The sequence below is a fragment of the Austrofundulus limnaeus genome, unplaced genomic scaffold (genome assembly GCF_001266775.1).
Source record: "Austrofundulus limnaeus strain Quisiro unplaced genomic scaffold, Austrofundulus_limnaeus-1.0 Scaffold334, whole genome shotgun sequence".
NCBI classification, from domain to species: Eukaryota; Metazoa; Chordata; class Actinopteri; order Cyprinodontiformes; family Rivulidae; genus Austrofundulus; species Austrofundulus limnaeus.
The window spans coordinates 56,738-66,408 of record NW_013952736.1 but is presented as its reverse complement, the minus strand read 5'-3'; the positions used below and the strand labels follow the sequence as shown (position 1 = coordinate 66,408).

Genomic DNA, 9,671 nt, shown 5'->3' with positions numbered 1-9,671 from the left:
GTCTAGTTGTTTGTGTGTTTGTTAATAAAATATTTCCGAAACCACTGGGTAAATTTAAATGAAACCTTTAGAAAATAAATTTGCACACATGCATCAGGTTAAAAAGACATTCAGTGGGGATACAAATGTATCCTATATGTACTTGCTTAAAACAAMATTTTGGGGTCTTCTTGGGAAAAACAGGTATGTAATGGTGGACATATTGTCCTAATGCACCAGTAACCCGGCCTTAAAAACACAACAAACTTTGAAAACTTGGTTGTTATCACCCAACACAATGAAATTTGGGCAATTATGTAATTGTCTGTGTGTTTATTTATTTCTCTGTCCCATGTCAAGATGGCAACCACAGCAAATCAACTTTAGCAATTGCAAAAATGTATTACAGACCCTTAGCACAAAATGTTTCTTTAAAACTTTAACATGCATGGTGAAAGGTGATAGACATTCCTTGAAGAAGAGTTACTTTTTGCTTTATTATGCATTTTTTTATTTTTTATTTTTAGCTTTTTATTTTTTATAAATACTACAAATACACCACATCTAGACATAGATTCACACCCACAGTCACACCTCTATCTCAGCCAGGAGCATGAGCAATAAACTGAGATGTGTTACAACAAAATATGTTTCAAAAATATGTCCAGAAAAAGCTTTTGGCATATGTGACATCATTGGCATTACTTAAACCACCAACATACAAAATTTCAGATTGTGACTGGATGGTACCAGGTGTTGAGTTCTTGTTCAGCTGAATGTAAAACATGCTGGGAGAAAAAAAATAAAACTGCTCTTCTTTTACATATGATCACTGAAACCTGGTGATATACCTCATTCCTGTAACACACCCCAATCCTGATTAAAAAAGCATCTGGTCCCAATTATCTGTTGAAGTCATACCCGAGGATAAGTGTGCTTAAACACTCACACACATACACACCCCGTGCTGCAAAATGCTTCACAGTTTGGCTCAGTTACCCAGTTTGACATTTCAAATTCACTCCGCTGAAGAGCAGGGTGCAGCCAAGGGTCTGTCTGAGTGACCTCCGATCCGTGTTATATAAGAATCGTGGTCCAATTAACTGAGCTCGGCCCACCTCGCAGATGGCAGGGGCCAGGAGGGGGCAGCTGAGATCGAGGGGAGTTTTCACTGTAGTGCAGAGTTTTTGTCTTTCTGTCKTCCTTTTGCTTATTCAGTCAACTATTGAYAGAGTAGTAGACTGCATCTCTCTGTGTCAACCTCTCTTTCACACATTGACACACACACAAATAGCCGCCCCTAACCCCCCTACACCATTCCACTGAAGTATAACGTTACTGCAGTGCAATAATGAATCTCTGCCACACACTGCTGCCTTAAGGCTGACACTCACTGTCAAGGACGGGGACAGAAAATAAATCATGTAGAGTTGCAAATTCTTATCTGTGGTTTTACTGCATTTCTGTAGGAAGTCTTTATATTGTTGGATGAATATTGGAAAGAGGTGCTTCCCGCTCCTCTTAAAATTATTGGCCTGGTATTCCGTGAAGGAATGCTTATCACCCACTCTGCCTTTTTAAGCCAAAGTTTYAAGTTGATGAATAGTGACAAAATAGGATCTGCAACTGCTGCAACTGTGTAGCCAATAAATGWTGCCTTGTCTCATTGAATATTTCAAAATCTCAAGAGATGTGTTAGCCTTSAGAGTTTGTGTTTAGGATGAGTGCCAGCCACTGCCACACTAAATGGATGATGACCTTGGGTRTCCATTGTTCACTAAAGTGATTGTCACACACCAGAGAAGTAGAGCAGGATTGACAGGAAAACTCAGGATACAATAATCTGGTTCAGTTGTTTAACTTTGTTCTTGTCAGGGTGCGGAGGGTGAAGTCTTCATTATTGTTGGTGAGTTACACCTGGGTTGCTTTACTTGTTTGGTTTGCAGTTYTTTACAAGCCACATCTCCTCCTGTTGACACAGCTGCGTCATTACGTTGGGTTTGTGCAGTCAGATGCAGTCTGAYGATCAGAAGCTCATCTTGTAACCGCCCTCTGACCTTATCGTCCATTGTGTCCATGCTGCGCAGTATTTCCTGATGCAGAAGCCAGCATACGTCAGTGTATTGTTTCTACCATAGAAGAAACATTGTGAGCTGTTTGCTTAAGGTATTTATTCTCGCTTTGGTTGCTCATAGTATTAAGAGGTCTTAACTTAAACACAACAAGCTGACCTAATTCAGTCTGACAGTTTCTCGATCAGAGTAACCTGCCTGACAAGTCCATTTCTGTGATTGTTTAGTAGACACAATATGGACTCCCTCATCAGCTCCAGCTCAGGTGCACACAAGCGGAGCAGGTTCGTCAGGCCGACAGTTTAACGCATTTGTGCTTAGAACAAGAGGAGCAAGATGGAGTAACTAATGCCAAACCAAGAGAAAGCACCCGGAATATCTCTTCCTGTGCAGACATGCCTCTTTAAGTTTAAAAGCTGTTCTCTGTCAGTGAGAACGAATGTTGGACAGCATTTTAACCTCCATCCTCTAACAGCACACCTGGTGTTTAAAATGGATCACTTCCTGTCAGAGGTGAATATATCAGTTTGCCACAAGTGTAAAAGGCTGTTCTGCAGAGCAAACTCATCAATTCATTCATTCATTTAAGATATGGTACAGTTTGTGACCTAAAAGGTACTGCGTAAAGAAAGTTTGACAGTACAATGCAAATTTTGACAGGACAGTGCAATCTCTGCACTCCTATTAATTACATAATATAAATTAATAAGTATATAAACTGGGATTATACAAAAAATAAATCTGGGTATAGAATACTATTACGAAAGTGTTGTCTCTAACACTATTTGCTTCAAGATAGACAACACATCAATCTTAGTCAACACAAAAATGGATATAACTTAGTATTTAAGATGTTGAGCTAAAGTTTGATATAGTAGTAGCTGAGAGTCATCTTTAGCATATATTCTGAGTGCTAATGAAAGAAATAGGCGTTAATTCGTGTTCGTTACCAGGATGTGTGCGAAAACATATTGAGAATATGCAAATGCAACAAGAGTGTTAAAGAAAACCATACAGAACTGAGAGCGCTCTCGCTGACAACCGGTTTAATGGAGTACCAGGAAATCACAAGAATATTTAACATTAGCTTCAGGGCAGGACTCCGCCTATTGATGACATCGTCAGTGAAGGGGGTCCCCTGTCTTTGTCAGAGCCCTGCCCTCTCACAAAGAAATCTACCCTAATGATTAAAACTTCAAATGTGTTGTATTTGTTATCAGGCATGTATCTATTAATATATCATCAAGTTCATCAAAAGTCACATTTACCAGTCATTACAGTTCTATCGTAAAACAACCCATACTATGTGTAATGCAATTAAATCAGTAAGTAACAAACCCCAATAATTTTCTTCACTAACATATTGCATGAGATCGTAAGGTCGTTGACAAGGTTTGACCAAAACAGTCATATTTCTGTTTTTCAGCATATGATGATCTTAGTTAAAAACTTTGGATAATATAGAAAGGCTGGCGAGCAATAGGCCTGTCACAAAAACAAATTTTACTGAATGATAAATTGTCTCTGAAATTATTGCGATAAATGATAATATTGTTGGAGACCAGTTTAAACTAATATAATGATAGAAAAACCCCTGTTTACGGAAGTTTACATTAAAATTGACGTAGTGTAAAAAGAAAAAAAAAAACAACTGTCGGCAATCCCGAGGCGTCTCCAGCTGTATGAAGGTGTCAGAAAACTGAAAACACTCCTCTGGCTAAATGCCTGTTCACATTCATGCTACATAGGTTAGGAGACCATGCACCTGGTAAATACCTGACACCAGAGTTCACTCCTCTCTATGCTAAGAAGTAAAAAAGAGGGAAACACAGAGAAAACAAAAAAGCAGGCAAATTAAAATTATTGTCTTCATTTTAATTTATCATACCATTAATTGATTTATTGTTTATTGTGACAGGCCTAGAGAGCAATAAGCATTCCTTCAATGAGTGCYAGGCTTTTTATTTTATATGGCTTTGTAACCCTAGTTCTGAGATGATCAGACWTTTGTAAAACTTAATATKTAAGAAAGAAGTGACTTTTTTCTGTTTTGTTTCAGGATTCAGTAAACAATAAAGTTTAATAATCTATTTGAAAGATGCAAGGTGTGTCTTTATATCTTGTCGCCTTATGGTAACAGTAGCTTATCTCTACCTCAGGGTCTAGTAAACGGCTGGCATCCATCACTGACTCATCAGACAGAGAGCTCACACGCACACACACACACACACACACACACACACACACACACACACACACACACACACACACACACACACATACAGCACCCATGGCTGGGATGTTTCTGCCCATTTCCTCCAAGAGACAAAGGAAGATGAACTGTGGAAGCCGATTGTGCAACTTACCCAGGTCTCTGCTTCACACCACAACACGTTCCCGTGTTACAAAGCAACAAACAAATGTGTTCTCCACTGAGTGCTGGTAAACATGATGACACTAAACAGAACCACATGACCGAAGAACATTAAACTGCATGTTTGCGTGTTGAGCTGGTSCTCGGAGGTTTCCCTCAGTGTTCACAGCACAGCATGCCACAGTGACGCAGGAGTTGTCTTACAAGAATGTGACWCAAAAGCAAAAAAACGTAAGAGCACAGGTGTTGGCGCGCTTCTTTTATGTCTGTCCTAACCAGTTCTGAGTACTATTAGGAGCAACRTGTCAAACAAACGCTGCAACATGTACAGAGAGTGTTCCAACTTTTATGTACGCCTTCTTTAAAATGTCCCCTGGCAAAGTAGAATCCTCCATGGATAACATCATTCTCCCATTCATCAGATAAATATGAAATGTATTGTAGAGCTGGGGTTTGGGCACGTTCTCTGGCCTCAGGTGAAATGATGCTTACATTAGTGTATATATATTACACAATAAAAGATGATGTGGCAAAAAAAATGATCACGATTAATTTTTTCATATCTTCCAGTCTCGATTATTATCACGAGTATTATGTTAACCTAAAAAGTGTGTAATTATAAAGTGACTGTAAAAATAATTTCACAAATTAATAGGTACAGAAATAAAAANATTATAAAGTGACTGTAAAAATAATTTCACAAATTAATAGGTACAGAAATAAAAACATAATGGCTGTTATTTCAATTTCACTAATAACAAATAGCTATGGTTCAGAACATTAAAATATTTTTGCAAGGTGTTTAAAAGTATTTACCAAAAATAAACCATTATTTGTGTGTAAATGAAAGAATCTCACATTAATAAAGTTATCTTTTTGTATAGTAAAAGTTTTAGAATTGAATTTCCCATTAAAAATGTCATAAAGAAACATAAACCCTACAAATAGCAACAATTTGTGCATACTTGCCAATTGAATAGGATCTAAGCTCATTATTGACCTTTCTTCTCATTCATTATTTACTTTTGTTTTGGAAGGAACCCCCGTGCCCCCTCCTGTTTGCAGTGTTTTATTAAACAACGGACAAAGCTTTTTCATTTTTTCAARAGGAATATCTGATTCTGCACACACAACAAAGTCTTGGATAAACTCCCACCTCACTTCTGAGTGTTCAGGAGTTTGCAGCGTCTCTCTCAGCTGCTGTTTGTGATGCGACTCAGACAGGAAGTGGTCTTCGCATTTTTTTAACGCGTCCAGCCCATCGTGTGCCGATAAAACTTACAGCAAAGTTTTTCTCCAGAACAATAAAAGAAGCTGGGACATTGTTCTGTCCTAAACATTACTCTAAGATCGCTTTATAGTTTTGGAGGATGTTGCTGTTTTAGTGAGTCTGTTTGCCACGGGTCGAGGGTGACTTTCCTTTTTTTTTTTCTCTCTCTGTCCGGAGGGGAACTCACCCCGCGTACCTGTTAGCAGCCAGGTAACGGCAGGTACAGGGAGCGTCAGCAGCCAAAATACCTCAGAAGCTCGACCAAATATGTGAATTCTGTGAGATTCAGCAGTTTTATACCAGATTACATTTTGTTTTCCACAATTCTATCCACGTTTCCTTTGCCACTTATAATGGATGTGGAGCAGGAGAAGGTTGATTCTAATTGGCTGTGGTCACGCACAGTTCTGCCATGTTTGATTGAGTAAAGAGAGTCATTTTTCTTGATCAATATTCATGATCAAATAATCGCCCAGCCCTATGTAATAGTATATCAAAGGTTACTTGATGCATTTGTTGTAAAATTTCGAGTTTCAAGTTTTGAAACGTTAACTTAAGTGTTTCAGAATAATCACCTTGTGTGTTATTTGAAGCTTGGATGAATATTTAGCTCAAACTTTGCTCACAATAATTGATTGCTTTGTTGTGGTGGTCATTTTAAATTTTGGTTAGTTCCAAAAGTCATGTTGATTACTTTATGAAAGTTTCAATAAAAATAAGATTCAATTAGGGGTGCAACAATACATGTACCCGTATCGAACAGTGCTTTAGGTTCAATACACTCTTGTATGGAACAATACAGATTTTTAAAATTTACTTTATCAACTTGTCTTCTGAAGATGCTCTGTGTTGAAGGATCAGTGGATCTGTGTTCAACTACTCCACCTAGGCTGTATTTTTGAGTGCAGATCCACTGAGAAACTTGCTGTTTCAGCAACATTTAATTAAAAAACTGTACTTTTGAGGTTAAACAAATGTTTATCCATCCATCCATTTTCTGTACACGCTTCTTCCTTTTCAGGGTTGCGTGGGTCACTGGTGCCCATATCCAGCAGTCACAGTGCGAGGGGCAGGGTACACCCTGGACAGGTCGCTATAATTAATTTAAATAAATTACAAGTTAAAAGGGGCATGGAGATGTCTCTTTTTTGTATCGAAAAAATATTGAACCGTGAGACTAAAGTATCGAATCGAACTGAACCGTGAATTTTCTGTATTGTTGCACCCCTAGATTCAGTATATACTTTTTTTTGGTCAGGTTTCTTGTGGTTTTCAAGAAGTTTGTTGAGTCACATTATAATAACTATAAATACTGACTTGTGTTCCAATAATCTCAGAAAGAGAGCCCATAAAACAAAAAGCCAAGTGTAGCTCATCTAAAAGTATCTSTAACAGCTCGTGGTTGTTTGTAGGGCTGGACCTCACAGAAAACAGTGGACTGGAATGTTCCTGAGTCTGAGCCAACCTTGTTTAAAACATTTTTAAAAGTCCTTGGAACTTTTAAAAGATAACTTTTCAGCTAAAATATATACAGTATAAAGTTTTCCTTGAACCTTAAGCTTTTCCCCAYTGCATTAAAGCATAGGTCATCTCCTGCAGATGATTTAAATTTAAAGKTAAGGATGTTTGCTACATGCTCATTTAATAATGATGGAGGCTGCGTTCTTATTGTGTTTTTTTTTAATTGTTGACAGCTTAAATAGAACCACACATGCTGGGACGCCTGTAGAATATAAAGTCTTTATGAGGCTGTAAAATGAGTCAAAACATTGTATCTCGGAGGATTTTGACATCCTCATCCTCAGCGCATTGTGACGTCACATTGGTTCCACAAACCGTCTCTAGTGCGAGTGTATCCAGATAGTCGAGGCTCACTGCTGCAACAGCTCAGTCCAGATGATTTAAACCTGTTTCTCATTTAGACTTTCTCCTTATGTAACCAAAACCAGGAGGTTTGCGTGTTATGAGAAATGGGTGGAGAGACAATTGAAGTCAGACTGCAAAACATAAAGCACATGAGGGTTTAACGGACTCTATTACTTTTTTAATAATAATTACAATTACATCCCCTATTAACTCACATACCAGGACATCCAATCAGCTGCTGGACAGCTAGCAACAATAATAAACTGAAGTTCCTAAAGGAGTTATTTTGAAACCATGGTTCTTTAATTGTGTCTCTGTTACAACCAATGGTTCTCTGGCTCCCTTAAGAAACTTATATTACCTAAGTTATATAACAAGCTAGTAACTACCCTTAGCTGAACTGTACATTTTATATTGCAAATACAAAAATGCATATCCTTAATTAGCAATTTTTGTGAATAGACATTGTTTCAGTTTTGCGTCCACACAAAAAGAGTGCTTTAGTAACACTAAAACARTATGATTTAAAAACTGTTTCTAGACATAAAAAATCTTGAAACACCATCATTGTGTTTTCATGTCTACAGCTGAAATGTATCTTTTTGAAAACGATGATGTGACTGCACGTCCTCTAATCTAAACTACAACCTGAATTGTCTTTATCATTTTGCTCTGTTTTCATTTTTCACCCATCATCTAAGCTTTATGCATGTGTTCCACATGTTGATTCCTGTTTCTGGATGATTTTTCTTACTGGYATGGTTTTGGGTCATTTTTTCATGTTTCATTTGAATGAAGACATTTATCAAAACTGTGCCGTGTTTACGAGGATATTTTTAGAAACGACAAATAACACGAGTATTTTGGAAAAAGTGCATTTCCATGTGGACATGGTTGTAGTTAAGAAAGGTTTAAGACATGTTTAAAAAACCTGCAATAATTATATTGTTTTTGTATTTTTTTAAAACACGCTCACAATTCCAGTAAGATCCACACAGGGAAATTAACATCCACCCCCTGTGCAAATGTTTCAAGATATTTAGGAGGCTTTCATAATTGCAACTTGTTGCCAGAGAGAAATTGCCATAACTGCATATAATTCAGTCTTTTTTTTTCACAGATGTTGAACTAAATTTAATGGGTCAGTAGCTGAGAGTCATCTGYAACACATMAAACAAGAGCTAACAAAACATGCATCTTTATAAGTTTGACATTCAAGGTTGTGGGCATTACTCATTTTAACGAATGCTAGTTTTATTTATGTCAGAAGTGAATATAAGCTTAGATTTTAATGTCCACCCCAATGAAAATACTTGTAGAGGTAGGTTTGAGCACYACCACTTTAAATGTAACATGGATAAACAAAAGTGAAGTACCTGTTTACCTTTGAACCAAACAGTACAGCAGCAGTGTGTTTAAACCTTTCTGATAAGAGCACAGGTGATAAAGGAGGAACTAATAAAAAGTTGGCGTAAACACCACAACTCCTGTCTGCCTGTGTTTTGWACAATGGAGCCGCTCAGAGCGGCARGGGGAATCGAGAATMTGTTGTATTTTAATGTCAAGATTAAAATGGCAGTTTTATTGACAGAATGAAATGTAATGTAAGAAAAAAAGTTGTCTTTGAAGATTTATTAAAAACGAAGTGCACCTATTGTGCTCCTGATCCCAACTATATTTGTTAGACTTGTTATTTTTAACATATCTGAGGGTTATGAGAACTCTTTTACTGGRTTAACTACAAAATACACATGCAGTATTTTATTAAAGCAGTCTGTGCCTATTTACCTTTTATACAGTTAGTCACTAAGGTGTAAAATTGGGCACTACATGCTCAAATAGGGTTTTAGTTATTTCCCGTTGGTGTTCAACTTTTTTTTTTGGTTCTTTATACCTTTTTATTGGTTTTTATATACAAATAAATTTATAAATTTGTTTTATTGTTTTTTTATGTTGTGATACCAACGTAGCCGGATGTCAGTATGACCTGCAGAGCACAGCTGGAATATAGATACAGCGGGTAAAATAAGTATTGAACACGTCACCATTTTTCTCAGTAAATATATTACTAGAGGTGCTAATGACATGAAATTTTCACCAGATGTTGGTA

General features: G+C 37.2%; 1 protein-coding gene across 1 annotated transcript in view; it reads left to right on the top strand.

Annotated features, from left to right (window-relative positions):
• The window catches only part of ssh2a (slingshot protein phosphatase 2a), a gene marked incomplete at its 3' end in the record, with an annotated part of 36,299 nt that overhangs the window by 11,473 nt on the left and 15,155 nt on the right, over positions 1-9,671 (top strand).